This window comes from Hippocampus guttulatus, chromosome 2 (assembly GCF_054856545.1).
Source record: "Hippocampus guttulatus isolate MCC_2025c chromosome 2, RoL_Hgut_1.0, whole genome shotgun sequence".
Lineage (NCBI taxonomy): Eukaryota > Metazoa > Chordata > Actinopteri > Syngnathiformes > Syngnathidae > Hippocampus > Hippocampus guttulatus.
The window spans coordinates 7,847,038-7,863,471 of NC_141262.1; the positions used below are offsets into that span (position 1 = coordinate 7,847,038).

The 16,434-nt window shown below is 41.4% G+C and overlaps 1 protein-coding gene across 4 annotated transcripts in view; it reads right to left on the reverse strand.

The window, feature by feature from the left end:
- The window catches only part of elf1 (E74-like ETS transcription factor 1), a 77,930-nt gene that overhangs the window by 16,297 nt on the left and 45,199 nt on the right, over positions 1 to 16,434 (reverse strand). Inside the window, exon 1 of one of the 4 annotated variants that reach the window (XM_086133447.1) lies at positions 2,238 to 2,365. The exons of the other annotated variants lie outside the window; for them this stretch is intronic. The gene's annotated coding sequence lies outside the window, so the exon portion shown is untranslated. Of the gene's footprint in view, positions 1 to 2,237; positions 2,366 to 16,434 lie in introns of those variants that run through there. 4 annotated transcript variants of the gene reach the window in all.

Consider the following 16,434-nt stretch of genomic DNA (forward strand, 5'->3'; position numbering starts at 1 on the left):
ACCGTTGGGCACCTTTGCAAACCACAAGCATGTTAAGGCAGCTTGTTATTGTGCCAAGTTATAATCTGTGTAGGAATTGGGGCACAAGGCTGGCAAAAGCAGTGCTTTGCTGTCTTAAGACAAAGTTCCACTGTATAAAACAGGATTCATTGGCTTGGTTTTGACCACAAGTTGAGGAAATGTAGGACTCTATGGAAAAGCCACAGCTGGTGAAAGAAGTGCTTCCAACTCTGAAGTTGGAATTTGATGGGAATATAAACAGACATATATGATCAGGAACTGAATGGCACAAACTAAGTGTGACATGCTGAGTGCTATGGCGACAAAAGGAGGTGAGGCTGGAGTTCCCCCGGTGTGGCTGTTATTTGTTTTTTTTTCATGACACTTGACTTTTAAAAAGATAATGCTCATGATAATTCACACCAAAAAAAATCTGTGTGTGTGTGTGTGTGTGTTTGTTGGTAAAGGTTGATACCTGATCATTGAGGGGTATTCTTATTATTATTCTTTTAAAAATCAGGATACATGCTGACATTCACCCAAAATGTGGACAAATCTACATGAAAATGGGGCCGTTATGTTGGAAAAAATAAACAAGAAGGGGTTCTACTGGATAGCAAGTCAAAACGGTATGAAATTTAGGATTGATTTTGTTTCATCAAAATGTGAAATAAGATGCATAAAAATTATTATGCTGAGGAAAAGAGGGGCTTTGAGTAATTTTCGTTGTACCGCTACGCCATGACTGAAAAGCTGCTTTGTTTTTGTAAAAGTTGACCACAGTGTAATATTCAGTGTAAAAAAAAAAAAAAAAGAGGGGGGGGGGGGGGGTCCTACGCTCTATTTCCTAAATTATTTATTTATAATTTGGCTTGATCAACAGCCAGTCTTGAAGGGTCTCAATGTTAAAAATCCATTGTGACTTTGCTAATGTTGCCCCAAAATGTGCTATCATCTGTGTAGAACGATGGCAAAAGAAAAGCTTTGCTGGCAAAAGAAAAGTTCTGCTATACAGCTGGAGCTTGACAAGGTTTTTCCTTTTGGTCAAACCAAAGTAGACTGTTAATACAAACATCTGCCTGAAAATGTTTTTTTCTTTGTAATTAACAATACTCTCTTTCTGTTGAAGCTCGCTCATGGACAGCATGTTTTCATCGCATGATCTGCATGAGGCCTGAATCAAGCCTCTCCACACACAAACACCAGGGTCAAAGGTCATCCTTGTGATGCTGCGTTGGATACCCTTGGGCTGGTACTGGCGTAGTTGGGGGGAGGGGGTGTGCGTTATAAGGAGTAAGTTTGCATGAGCGGTTGGGGGTGTGGGGTATAAGTGGTATGTTTGCAGGAGTGTGCCAAAGAGGCTGATACCCACAGGCAGGTTTCAGTGCAGGAGAATGGGAGTGGGTTGAAAAATTAAGAACGCCCAGGGCCAAGCATGCTCGCGCGCACACACACACACACACACGCACGCACACACACACACACACACACACACACACACTTTGCTTTTCCCGCCGCTACAGGGCGGGGAATATTTGCTTTGAACTGTCTTTGTGAACATTGCACGTCCAAGGTGGAGTCACACAAGGGGGGTGGAAATGGGCAACAGGAATGCAGACAAGAGTAGTTATATGAGGATGGGGAGGGTGGCTGGAGTGGGGATGTAGAGAAAGAGCAGTGATAAAAGGAAGGCCTCTTGTTGTCTGCGCTGACAAATATGCATGTCATCTGGAGCTTTGCCCTGACCGTATCTTAGTTCGGTTTCTTAATGTTTCGATGGATCAGTAAAAGGGGGTGAAGCAAGCGAAATAAGCATGACAAAAGTCAGTGGATTTTGATTACATTTAGTTTTGTCTGTAAAAATACACCCAGCAAGCAGTTGGCTTATTTCTTGTCAGTCAGGCTTATCATTTTTAAAAACACGGAATCACTTTGTTGATATTGATCCCGAATGTGTTAAGAGAGATGTTCGCCTGAAATTCTGCTGTACAGCTTGTCCTGACTGCCATTCTGTTTATAATAAATTTTAATTCTGTTGTTTCGGACCAAAAATGTAGGGTAATTTCCGTGCAAAAAAAAAAAAAAAACTGGTCATAAAGCTAATTTTACTGGTGAAAGTACAAGTTCTGCTGTCCAGCTGGTCTTTGACAGGCATATTTTTGAGAATCAGGCTTGTCTTACCCAGCATGTTTGTAATAAATAAAAAATATATGAAGGTGTAAATCTGAGTTACATACTGTATATTTCTCAAACAGCATTCCTTGAGTCTGCGTGCGTTTGACATCCCGGCATTGATACGGACGGCCCCGTTGGCATGGCGCTCACTCAGGGAGAGGAATCCATTAACGAGAGGCAGGCCGCGCATTATCCTGCGCGCATGACAACAGCTGCCGTGTCCTGACGAAGAGGCCAAACTGCCGTGTCATGAAGAGACGAGGAAAAGGGGGAGGAGGCCAAAGGCAGGAGGCGCGCCAGGATGTTCGTCAACACATAATAGCTCACTAAGTCAATAGGGTGGTGGGACCCGAGGGTTTTAGAAGAGTGATTAACTTATGATCAACTTATCAATTGTATTCAAGAAATGCTAATTATAATGAATATCAGAAAATTGAAATAAAAAAGGAGAAAGAATAACTATATACTGTATATACAAACCAAAAGGTGTATAAATAGATTACAGAAGCAGATGACACCGAACCGTCCGAGCATGTCATCTGGAATGTGGACCCTGCTGAACACAAACTCCAAATGATGTTGCTCAAAACCTAATAACAGGCAGATGCCATGTCCCTTAATCGATGAACAGGTGGCTGATCGAATAAATTGATTGTTCATGCAGCGCAGTAAGCAGGCAGGGGATTTGGATGGGTTTCAGTTTGTTTGCAGCATTACATGACAAGCCATTTGGATCAAACTTTGTGGAAGGATGGCACCTGTCAAGCAGCAACACAGTACAGCTGACATTTGGAAATGATGGTGCAACTGGAATATTTATATTTCATTACATAATGTTTTATTTTTCTAATAAGATTTTTTTAATACTGTTTTAGGCTTCCTTTAGGATTTCAATATATTTTTATTGTTCATTCATTCATTTATTTAATTATTAGGATTCTTAATTATTTGAACTTATACTGTGTTTTATTCATCCGATTAATGAATTCTTTATATGAATTATTTTATTTTGTTATTGTTATTTGTTGTTGTTTATTTGTATTTAAATTAAAAGGTGAATTAATTTACTCACTTAAATAAAGACATTGTTATTATTTGTGCTATTTTTTAAAACAATTTTATTCGGCTTCTTGATTGTTATTTGTGCTGTTTTACTTAAAAGATTCATTATTTGGCTGAAATTTTAGTATACAGTGAACCCTCGCTCTAAGGCGGTTCACCTTCTGTGGCTTCGCTGTTTCTTATGTTTTTTAATGCATTTAAACAGTGAATTGCGTTCTGCATCCTGATTGGCTTAAAGCGTCAAAACAAATAAACAAACTGGTTTCTGGTTGTAGCATGGTAACTTTATGAATAAAACATTCGTCACAAGGTGTAGTAATGCTAATGTTAACTGTTGGTAGAACTCATGATGACGTGTGTTAAATTCTTTCGTCAAATTGATCGTAGATTACACATGCATCGTCTTGGGAAGAGGATGTCAAGCCACATCAATACTTACCTGTATTAATGATTACCAGTCAATTAATCTTTGCAGTGTGAGATTGGAAAAATACTCTGATGATGCCACATGAGTACACCAGTTTTTGATCCATTTATTTTTTGGAATAAACCTGGAGTACACAGCTACTGATGTAATGTTCATTGTTAATGCATTGTTTTCAAACATTTACCCTTGAAACATTATACTTTTGAGTGTCAGAATTCTTGATTATGAATATCAGTCAAAATAGAAAATTGGGTTCCCATGATGAACGTTGACGGAACCCAACATTAGTTACCGTGGTTTCCCATTGGGTAATCCGACAGAACCGAAAAACGGTTACCATGAATTTCCAAAATCCTCAGGCCTGCTACTGAATTATTTAAATGTTTGCAGCATTTGTTTATCATTGTATGTATATGTTGTTGTTTGTGTTATTATCATATGCAATTGAATAAGTAGACCATTTCAGAATTCGAAATTTGGGACTCTCTCAATGCATAATGGCACTCATACTTTTCTGATCAGCGAGTCCCTGGGACTCGCTGCCGGTAAACTGTAAAATTATCACTGAGAGATGACCGCTTTTTCTGCAGTCAGTGATTGACTTCCATGCAAAGTCATTTCTCAACTTGTCTTCCGTGCCATGTCATGCCTGTTGAGTGTTGATTTTCTTCATATTAACTCATTCACTCCCAAAGACGTTTTGAAACGTCTTTTCAGGCTTGGTCCAGAATTGGCTGGTACTGAATGAGTTAAGAAACTACTGCACTAAAACATTAATTCAGAAATGTATATAATATGCTTTTATTTTTGTTTTTCTCAGTATAACACGTACCCTGACTGTTCTACTCTTTGAATAAAAACACTTCATTCAAGCGTTAGGGAGTGCAAGGGATTATGATGGAGGGGTGTTGCAAATCATGAAGACCTGCCAAGTGGTATGATAGCATTGTTTTATACATGTCCTCGGCGAGGCCTCAGCTTAAAACTCAGTCCTTGGTCCTTGGCCTCGGAGGCAAGTCCTTGGTCCTTGGCCTTGTTCCATATACAGTACCGTAAAGGCACAAGGAACATTGATTCAGTTTGCCTTGTTTGTAATGACTGTTGATTGGCAGGTTCTTTAGTCAACATTATCAGTTGTTGCGGTGCTATAAATAGACCAAAATCTCATCAGCTGCTGGTGGTGTAAACTTCCCATAACAGATAGGCACACAGGACTGATAGCCTGCAGCAAATTTAATTAAACGCAGCGCTGATTTAACAGACGCAAACATCTGGCCATCGTAGAAATTGTTCCTATCTGTTTGACGCTAATGTTAATCTAGAAAAGTGAGCAGGTTGGTTTGGGGTGAATCGATTGTTTCTCTGACTTTTTAGGGAGCCGTGCTGTGGAGTTCGGCGGCATACGCAACACACAGCTCCACCCTGAACAGCGTGACGACTGTTGTTGCCAGTTGCAATAACAACCAATTAGAGTCAGGATACATGAACAAATGGAGCGTTCCCAGAAGGCCATACACACACACACACACACACACACACACACACACACTTTTTTTTGCTTTATTCTCCTCAACTGAGCTCATTGTTGACCATGAAAGGAGGCAATTTAAGACACCAGAATGACTGCGCAGTGACTCACTCTTCATGTGGCGAGTGCAAACATTGTGGGATGCGAGACTGAACGACCGAGGCAGGAAAATCTTGACTTATCAGCCACTTTCAGCTCACGTTATAGGGGGAAAAAAAGAGATGATTTTCCCTCAGCCTTCATTTTCAAAGCGATGGAGATATGAGACAAAAGGCTATTCTTTGGTGTTTAATTTTTTTTTTCCCTCATTGGTTAGAAACTCAACATCTGCATTGGAAGTAGCCTGAAGAGGATTCCACACATAGCCAAATTAGAAAAGCACAGATTGTGGTGCTTAAAACTTTGCCACCAAATAATGATTCGTCTTGGAGTCATTGCAGCATATCATGGAGTGTTATAACTATTTCAGTATCAGTGCTCGTCTTAACGGCAGCAGATGATGTTTTATGTTGAGAGGGAAGAAATTTCATCTGTGCACATTTGACAATAAAGTTGTATTCAATTCAATTCAATTCAATGATTCACTGTCTTAGAAATTACAGTATTTGTTTTAGAAGTAGGAGTGAACTGAAGCCTATATCCCATCTGACTTTGGACGGGTACACCCTGGACTGGTCGCCAAGCAAACATAGACAACACCCTTCACAATCATGTTCACGCCAACAGAGCTGTATGAGTTGTTCATGAACATGTGTGTTTTGGGGTGTGGGAGGAGGACACCAGATTACGCAGAGAAAAAAAACATGCAATTTCCACACATGATAGTCCAAGTCTGGATTTTAACCCTCAAAGTGAGAGTTGTGGCAGTTGTGCTAACCATTGTGCAATAGATGATGCTCCAGTAACTTGGCTTTACATAATCAGGATTTTGGAGCCAATCACTGATTACGGTGTGTGTGTGTGTGTGTGTGTGTGCGTGTGTGTATAGATGTATATCCACTCATGCTAAATTGTAGTAGCTGGTGGTAACTAACAACCCCACCGCCCCCCTAAAAATAGCACATAGCATATAACGCAGAAACACTGGAGTATATGGTGCAAAATGAATAGCACCACTGTCTCCAGTGCGAAAAGAAAACTGATTTAGAAAATATCTGTGTCAATCTTGTTTATTTTTTCGATGCAAACCAGTGACGATGGCAGCAGAGAACGCCCATGGAGTGAACGGGATTGCGTATGCTGTATTGTTTTATTTTGCCGATCTGCTCAATGATGTCAAACAATGACCCTCAAATTATGACAATACAGCAATCACCGATTTTGCAGAAATAAATGCAAAACACCTCCTGATCTGATCCAGCTCATTAGATTTGTTGAAAATCTACTTGTAACAATTCCAGTATAGCACAGTTGGTCTTTAAACTGACAATTCCAGCATAAATATTTGTTTTAGAGGTACTGCAGAACAGCACAGCGAGTAATATCCTTGCATTTGTTGCACCGTTGTTTGTTTAGAAAGGTTTGCAGCAGATCACACACCGCCGGGGAACTTCTGAGGCATCACAACATACCATGCACTGTCTTGACTATTCCATCATAATTGATTGTTTTAGTCAATGCAAAATAGCAAGAACTACGAAACAGTAAATCAATTATTACATACATACTGGAAATTATAATTGTTCACAAAAGCAGGCATCACAGCAGATCACTCATTATTTTGACTATTCCAGCATCAATGTTCGATTTGAAGGTATCACAGCATGTCAGGCACTATCATGAGTATTATATATTGTTACATCACTGGTTCGTTGGGATGCTTAACAATAACGACGTGCACTGTCGTCGCTATTCCAGTGTTATTATTCGTCCTCACGGCATATCATGCGCTACCACGAGTCTTCTTCCAGTAAAATCAAAATACTCCTATCCTAAACTGATACAAAGATGAAGTATACCATCCACCAGATGGTGAGCATGTTCGTTTCTTATAAAAAAAAATTAAAAAAACAACAACAACAAACAAAAAAAAAGGCCTGTCAAGACAAACTTGAGATTACTTGAGCCAACAATTAAAACAAGAGAAACAGCAATATTCTGTGCATTATCTGCCAATTTGGTTCACAAAAAAATAATGGGGTGCCGCTGTCAAGCATTGCTCATCGCATGAGTTGTCAAGCTGACACCGAGAGTAATTCAATGGTTTGGCCAAACTGTGGTAGTCCACTCCCTTTGAGTTTATTCTCAAGTCTGCTTCAATGGGACAAAGCCAACAATGTGATTTTTTTTTCACTGCTGTCCTATAAAGACACTGACTGACGCATGCGGCTGTCATACCGTACATCACCCAGACACTCTACCAACACAGAAAAACATTTCCACGAAAGGAAAAAAAAAACTTTCCTAAAGTATGCTAGCAGAAAGCATGTGGGCTTTTCACAACATGTTATTGAACATTGTCAGCACAAGCACTGTTTTCGCAGGATCTGCCGAGTTCCTGTCAAGGAAATGACTCAATGATATGACGCTCACTGCTGGAGCCCGGCGATAGCCAATGTGGGTAGCGTGGGATGGAGATCATCAGTCTTTGAACAGCGATTCCCCGCTCTTTTTCTTTTTTGGCAGCTTATATTCACTTGTCACCACACTATGCAACAAGTAACAAGCGTCAGGGAAAATTCCGGTGCTCTCTTGGGCAAAGCATGACTCAACTCATGAATGAAAACATGACGTTACATCAAATCCAGATCACAAGCCTTCACATGAAACAGACTGTTATCTGGTTATCTCAAGAATATCTTTCATTACATTTTAGCCTCATGTCCATTCGTCCATCCATTTTCTGTACACACTCACTGGCGTTGCGGGGTAGCTGGACGCTATGAGGCAGGCAGGGAGAAACCAACAATTATTGACACACATATTCACACCTACCGACAATTTGTCGGCCTCAAATACCCAACATGCATGTTTTTGGAATGTGGGAGGTAACTGGGGTACTGGGAGAAAAATTCGGGATTGTGAGGTAGATGGGCTAGGCCAGGGGTCGGCAACCCAAAATGTTGAAAGAGCCATATAGGACAAAAAAACAAACAAAAAACAAATATGTTTGGAGCCGCAAAAAAATGAAAAGCCTTCTATAAAACTTACAATGAAGGAAACACATGCTGTATGTATGTAGGAGACGGGACTGTCTCAGAATTGTTTATGTTATTTATTCCTTTGTTGTGTGTTCACAAACGCCCCCATAGAATTTATTTTCTGATTTCCTCGCTTGATTTTTTGTTTTGGTGCAATTATTTTCGCTTTTCTTAGTGTCATGAAGTGATCATTAATTTCCGTTTTTCTGAGGCTGTCTTTGAACGCCTCTCGAGTCGAACTAGAAGAGAGAAGGCACGGAGTCGGACGCAGACGTATCTGTGTTTTTCGAGATTGTTAAAAGCATAATTAAAGTGTACGTTTTAAAAAACCAACACCACAGCTCTCCTTTTTCGGAGCTGCAACATGTAGCTATATCTATTTGAGCTATATTAGCCTACTATCAAAATCTTTTTCCATTTTCAAACATTTTTTATAAAGCTCCAGGGAGCCACTAGATGTCGCTAGAGCCACTGGAGCCGCGCGTTGCCGACCCCCGAGCTCGGCACATGTCTACCATGCCGCCATTGCATGATGTCTAAAAACAATCAAAAATGTACTTCCTTGGCAGAGGTAAGAACTCAAAGCAAAACCTACTTATTAAGATTGAAGGGATATACTTTTTCAAAGTTAATAAAAGATAAGCCACAATGACTGAACCTGATTTGTCACTAGTTGTTCCTTTACGAGTGCCCCATCACGCCACATAAATAGCTTTTACAAGAACCAGTTTGCAAATGACTGCAAACCAAATGTTTGCCTAAATACAGATCAAAAATGTCCACTGAGTGACATGGTATTGCCTAAATGAAGCGGATAAAATACCTTGCACAAGATTTACAATTGCTGCCGGTGCAAATCGAACAACTCACGCGCGATTTGGTCTGGTGTTTGGTCTGAATGCAGCATAAGGCTAACTTGTCAAACCACAACATGTCCAGCCATTCAAACTGCAAATCGCAATCGAGTGCTGTAAAGGGCTTGCAATACTTTTGGCAGCGGGCCGTATGGCTGCGCTGATGGCGAGCTGTACCTCCAGAAGCCTAATGGCATCTCATGAACAGCAGCAGGCCCATGAAAGACTCGTGTCAGAGGGCATTCGAGGCCGTCGCGCTGTACCAGGGCCAAAAAGACGAGTGGAATTTAATCTCATCTCCTGCGAACCTTGTACTTTTCCACTCGGGCTCAGAGAGAGACAGAGACAAGGCCACATGCTTCTTTTGAACAGCACTTGTCTGTACCCAATGACAAAGTTGCTGTTTCAAGGAAGATGAGGCCTCTGTTGTATATACATGGACAAATTGCATTTGTAGATATATACTGTCCCCCTCCAAAAGTATTGGAATGACAAGGTCAATTCCGGTGTTTTTGTTGTATGTCGAAGGCTCATGGGTTTCAGATCAAAAAATTCAAATCAGAAAAAAGTTCTGGATTCCCGTTTTTGCTTCATGATATTTACATGTAGATGTGTTCAACAGCTCAGGACAGAGCACCTTTTGTTTGAACCCACCCACTTTTCATCCATCCATTTTCAACACCGCTTATCTTGAACAGGGTCGCGGTGGGTTGCTGCAGCCTCTCCCAGCTAACTTCAGGCGAAAGGCGGACTACTGCCCGCTCACAAGTCAACCGACTGTACCACTACACTATTTTCAAGTGAGCAAAGGTATTGGAACATGTGACTGCGGGGTGTTTCTAGCTGCTCACCCGTTGCCTTTTAGATTGATTGCTTAAACATGAGATACTGCTTGATTTTGGCTTAAGGTTTCACCTGTGAAAAATGCATTTGCTGTTTCGCAAACATGAAGACCAGAGAGCTGGCTATGGGAGAAAAGCAAACCATTTTGAAGCAGAGTGGTGGGGAATAATCGCTCAGAGCTTTTGCGCAAACTCTGAGCATAGCAAATACAACATGGAATGTCCTGAAAAAGAAAGAAACTTCTGGTGCGCTGTACTGTGCAAGTGACATCGAACAGGTCGGCCAAGGGTATCACCAGCAGTTGATGACAGAAACATTGCGAGAGCCGTGAAGAACCCCAGAGGAAACGGTCAGTGGCCTCACTGCCAACCTCCACAGGGCAAGGTATCTCAACCCAATGACCAAAGAAGAAGAGAAGAGAGGAACTATACAAGCCACAGCACAATATGTAAACCATTTTTCAGCAAAAAGAATCGAAAGGCCAGAATTTGTAAACAAGTACAGAGATGGGCCAGAAAAGTTTTGGAACAAAGTTTGATGGACTGATGAGACCAAGTTTCATTTCTACCAAAGGGATGGAAAGGACAAGGAAGACAGGATCCAAAACTTGCTTGTCTGCCTCTGGAACAGGACTACTTGTCTTCATTTATGATGGAACTCATGATGGTCGCAGGAGAGTGAATTTCCGAAGTCTATAAAACCATTTTGTCTTGCAATTCACAGAAAAATGCATTCAAACTAATGGGGAGAAGCTTCAGCATTAAACAAGGCAATGACCTAAAACGCACGCCAACACAAAGGACTGCTAGGTCTTTGACTGGCCAAGTCAATCAGTGGACCTTAACCCAATGCAGCACGCATTTCACCTCTGAACATGAGACTGAACGGAGAAACGCCCAGAAACAAACAAGAAGTGGAAGATTTTTAAGTCAAGATGGTGCCCAAGTAGGCAGCCGTCAGCAAGTGCTCTCATGAGCCTTGCTTTTTTTTTTTTTGTGTGTGTTTGTTTTGTCACTTTGTGTTTGTTGTTACGTCGTGTGGACCTGATGTGGACTTTTTTCAGCATTTTTTTGGCCACGACATTCATCAAGGAGGAGACTCTGAGCTTGGTGGTTGCGCCTTCTCTGCAGCATGGGTATAGCAGCACTGCTTTTGACTGGGAGGAATGTCGGCGTCATTTGACTGTCGTTGCTGGACAGTCCCGGGGCGCTTGTGTCTTGCGCCTGTAATGGGCAGCATTTTTCACAGCCCCGCTTTGTTCAGCGGAGAGATCGGTGCTGTTGAACGGTCTGCGGCTGGATGGATGTAAGGCTTGAGGAGCCGACGATGAAAAGAAAGGAGCGTTAGCGCAGAGCGTCGATGCGGATTTGGAACTGGGAGTCGCGACTTGGAGTTTGAAGCGGATTATGTGGGACAGGAGAAGTGAACTAATCTCTTTTCGTCAATGGACGCTCCAGCTTCGTGTTTGCTTTCAAAACTTAGCTTGTAGCAGACGTGTGCACATTTTCAGCATGACGTCTCTGATCCACTGGTGAAAGGACACTTTGATCCTCTCCTCTTTCATTTATAACTGCTTCAGACAACAAAGTGTATGCAGATAAGTGGTGAGGATTGCACGACTGTCTGTGTCCTATGTGTTGTGCTGTGTTATTTTTGTTATTTTGACTTCAAAATGGCGCCGCGAGAGTGGCTGCCTTTCCAGCAGGTCCTATATTTTGTTGTTCTACTTCTTCCTTTCATAACTTTGCTGCTGTGAATTGGGAATTTCTCCATTGCGAGACTAATAAAGGTTTTCTTATCTTATTTTATCTTATCTTATCTTATAATGCGGTAAGGGCCTGGAAAACCATTTCAAATGAACAATGTAACAGCCTAGTGAAGTCAATGGTGCGCAGGCTTGATGCAGTCAGGGTATTCACTTTATGTTAATTTAATAATGTCTGTTCTAACACTTTTGGTGGCGTCAAACAAGAGCTAATCAGTCCTGAGTTATTTTATATATATATACTGTATATATATATAAAAAAATTCCTCGTCTCACCCCCCCTCGGGTGGTGTCCGTCCCTCATTCAGCTCGGGTCCTCTACCAGAGGCCAGGAAGCTTGAGGGTTCTGCGCAGTATCCTTGCTGTTCCCAGCACTGCACATTTCTGGACTGAGATGTCCGATGTTGTTCCCGGGATCTGTTGCAACCACTCATCTAGTTTGGGGGTCACTGCCCCGAGTGCTCCGACCACCACAGGCACGACTGTCACCTTTACCTTCCAGGCTCTCTCCAGCTCCTCTCTGAGCCCTTGGTATTTCTCGATATATATATATATATATATATATATAAGTATATACACACACACACACACACATACAGTAATTGTATGTATATGGTGTGGGTTGGGTTTTTTTTGTATTTTTTTGTTTCTAATAAATTCTGTTTCTTTCTAAATAATATTGGAGAAAAATAATAAACAAAAGGAAAATGCAACCTTTAATTCAAGTGCATTTATTCAGTTGTGGGGGCGGGGGGTCGCAGATTAAGAAATAATTATTCGACATCGTGGTCGAATTATTACCCCCCCACCACCTGATATTTTAATTTCTGCCAGCAAAACGACACCTAATCTTCTCCTATAACGTTTCACAAGATGGGAGAATACAGAAAGAGGGATCTTCTACCATTCCTCTTTGCACAACCTCTCTGAATCATCCAGTGACTTGGGTCCTCTCCTCTGCACTCTCTTCTTAAACTTATTCTTTCCTCTTTCATCGAAAACTGCTTCAAACAACAAAGTGTATGACGGATGTGTATGACTGTTCGTGTTTTTATATGTTATGTGTTGTGTTTATTATTTTATTGATGTTAACTGTTTTTTAAAAGCGCTTTGTTACAGCTGCAGCTTTTGTGAAAGCGCTATATAAATCAGAATGTATTGTATTGTATCGTATTGTATTGTATTCCACTGTTATCTACCGTTTGATTTTGTGTCTGGTAACCAATTTATAAAATTTTCAGCATGAGCGTATGCATGTGCAATAAAAAGTGCATTTATTTCAAGGCTTTTAACAAATCTTAACTAGGGGTTCCAATAATTATGGACGACACTGTGTGTGTGTGTGTGTGTGTGTGTGTGTGTGTGTGTGTGTGTGTGTGTGTGTGTGTGTGTGTGTGTGTGTGTGTGTGTGTGTGTGTGTGTGTGTGTGTGTGTGTGTGTGTGTGTGTGTGTGTGTGTGTGTGTGTGTGTGTGTGTGTGTGTGTGTGTGTGTGTGTGTGTGTGTGTGTGGCCCAGTGGTCCAGAGGTTAGCGCGTCGACCTCATAGTGCAGAGGTACCGGGTTCAATTCCAGCTTTGGCCTCCCTGTGTGAAGTTTGCATGTTCTCCCCGGGCTTCCATGGGTTTTCTCCGGGTACTCCGGTTTCCTCCCACATACCAAAAATGTGCATGGCAGGCTGACTGAACACTAAATTGTCCCTAGGTGTAAGTGTGGGCGTGGATGGGTGTGTGTGTGCGTGTGTTTATACGTATAAGAAATACTAAGGATAGTAGGGCAGGGCAATATGGCTGTAACGTATTGTATATCATGATTTAAGTATTTCATTTTGGTCAGTATCCATACTTAATGATTTGATTGGATTTTTTTACTACAGTAAATATTCCTATCCCCGGAATTCTATGGAAAGGAATATCCTTCACCCGGAATAAAAACCTATGCATTAACATTTTGACTACGATATTACATGTTACCGGAAGTTGCGTAAGCGGAAATTCCACTACCCGTAACCCGGATGGAGGTGTAATACCGCGGGAGCTTAAATACACGCAACGCCCACCCGATGCGACGGAAAAGACAACGCTGAAACAAGTTTTCACTTCGCGTTTTTCGATCATCAGATTCTAAACAACGACGTGCAAGTGAGTTTTTATTGCCGTGCGTTTTACTGTAATTGTGAATGATTTTAACTTTATTCACTTACGTCCTGTAGAACGCGGCACTAGCTTAAAAGCAGCACCCACTCGACACGACCGAAGAAACGTGTTCGCTTGGCCGTTTTCATTCATCAGATTCGAAACGAAGACGTGTAAGCGACTTTTTATTGGCGTGCGTTTTACTGTAATTGCGAAAGATTTTAAATTTATTCACTTACGTCGTGTAGATCATCGCATCGAAACGTAGAAGAACTGTAACAACTGGAGCAAAGCGAGTGAAATGCATCCGTTTGAGCGAGGCTGGACACAAAGTTAAAAAGATCCAGCAGACACTTGGAGTCGGAAAGACGCAAATCTACGAAACTTTAAACAACAAGGCATCGATTCAACTCCTGATGACAAGCCACCATCCAGCAAGGAAGCAATGCAAATGGCAACAAAAATCCTTCAGTATGCACAAGAATTACCAGACATCGGTGATCAACGGGACAGTTACTTGCAACTAGCAAGAAAACTGTATGACACGCAGGCAAACATTGTCATAAACCAAAGAATGCATCCAACAAAACAATCCAAAATACATATTTTTTTCCCAAGACAGAAAAAGATCAACATTAAAATACTGTACGTATTTTACTGTTGGGATTTTTTTTTTTGGATACACCTGTATTGCCGTTTTTGTTATATAAACAGTTTTTGGACAGTATATTTTTGTATTTTATTGATTGTGTTGTTACACGTGCATTTTGTCAACATACTTGCAGGTTCATAAAGGACATGTACCATGCTCATTTCCCAAATGAGGAGTTTCTGTTATTAGGACAAATTGGACAGCACAAACATGAGTCCGTACTAGAGAATATTTACTGTATTCAAAAAAAGGGCCAAAAGAAAAAAGGCTGAATTTAGGTAATTATATTTGAACATGGAGGCCCAGTGGTCGACTGGTTAGCGCGTCGGTCTCACAGTGCAGAGGTGCGGGGTTCGATTCTGGCTGCAGCCTTCCTGTGTGGAGTTTGCATGTACTCCCCATGCCTGCGTGGGTTTTTTACGGGTACTCTGGTTTCCTCCCACATTCCAAAAACATGCATGGCAGGTTAATTAATCACCCGAAATTGTACCCAAGTTTAAGTGTGAGTGCGGTTGGACTATGTGTGTTGGCAACCGGTTCAGGGTGTCCCCCGCCAACTGCCCGAAGATGGCTGGGATAGGCTCCAGCACGCCCCGCGACCCTTGTGAGGATAAGCGGATCAGAAAATGGATCCATGGATTATTTCATAGGACATTTTTGACTTGCCTGTGAAGTGTGATGCTGATGGTTAACACCAGAGCTTTTACTCCAACACCAAATATCCACCCGAAGTTGTTTGATCGTGTTCATGGATACAATATCTTTTTGAAAGAGATGCACTGATATGCATCGTTTATTTGAAAAAGGTTATGTTTAAGTCCTACTTTCATTCAGCATACGTATGCCACATGCGCACTTGTGCGCATGTGGACTTCCCTTTTAGTGGTTCGGCGCATCTTTGCTTGTTCGGCAGACAAGGCTCACAAAAATGGTCCTTGTGGACTCCAAACACGCTTTAGTGCCCCAAATTCCTCTTAGGTGCTTATAATTGTGGCACAAAGCTAATGTCAAACTGTAGCCACTGCCTACAGCATGCAGAATGACAGGCTCAGGGTTTATTTCTCGATTTTCTTTTTGGTATTGATTTTATATTCAGCGAAATTTCTATTGATCCGGTATCTGTCACGATATATATTGCAATTGAATTATTGCCCGGCTCGAAGGGATAGTACAGAAACATACGGTGAAGCTTAAGCAACCCCCACAAACTGACCTGCTAGTTCGGCACTGACAGGAAAACCATCGCAGAGCAGCTACTTCCTGTCTGTTAAACCACACTCTGAGCAACATTTGTCAGTGCACGCAGAAACTTCGACTCCCCCCATCCGCTTCCTTTGCAAACAGCGCGTAGAGTATCATTTCCACCAAGAATTCTAAAGAGCAATGTTGCGATTAAAAATAAATAAACGTAAGCAGCCATCCACACATACACAACAAAATAAACGCACAAGAGTGGATGAGCACATTTCGATGAAAAAAATGGATGATTAAAAGTAAAGCAGCCAAAACAGACAGTAGTTACATGATGGCTTGGCAACGTATGAAGCAAACAATCGCTCCAAATGTAGCAAGAGGGCCGTGTGTCACAAGGACAGGAAATTGCAGATAGCTTCTTCTGAAAAAGCCCTCAAACATGAGTTACACTGAGACATGCTCAGAGGTAGCATCTGGATCTTGTCAGGAAAATATTGACTTGTCATGCAGTCGGCATCCAAAAATCCCTTTGAAAATGGACATTTTTAAAGAGATACTTTGAAGGTCAAGAAAATGGAAATGTTATGATTTTACTAACATGTCAATAGTTCCTATCTGACATTTTGCTATATAATTATTTAAAAAACAATTACTGTCACATT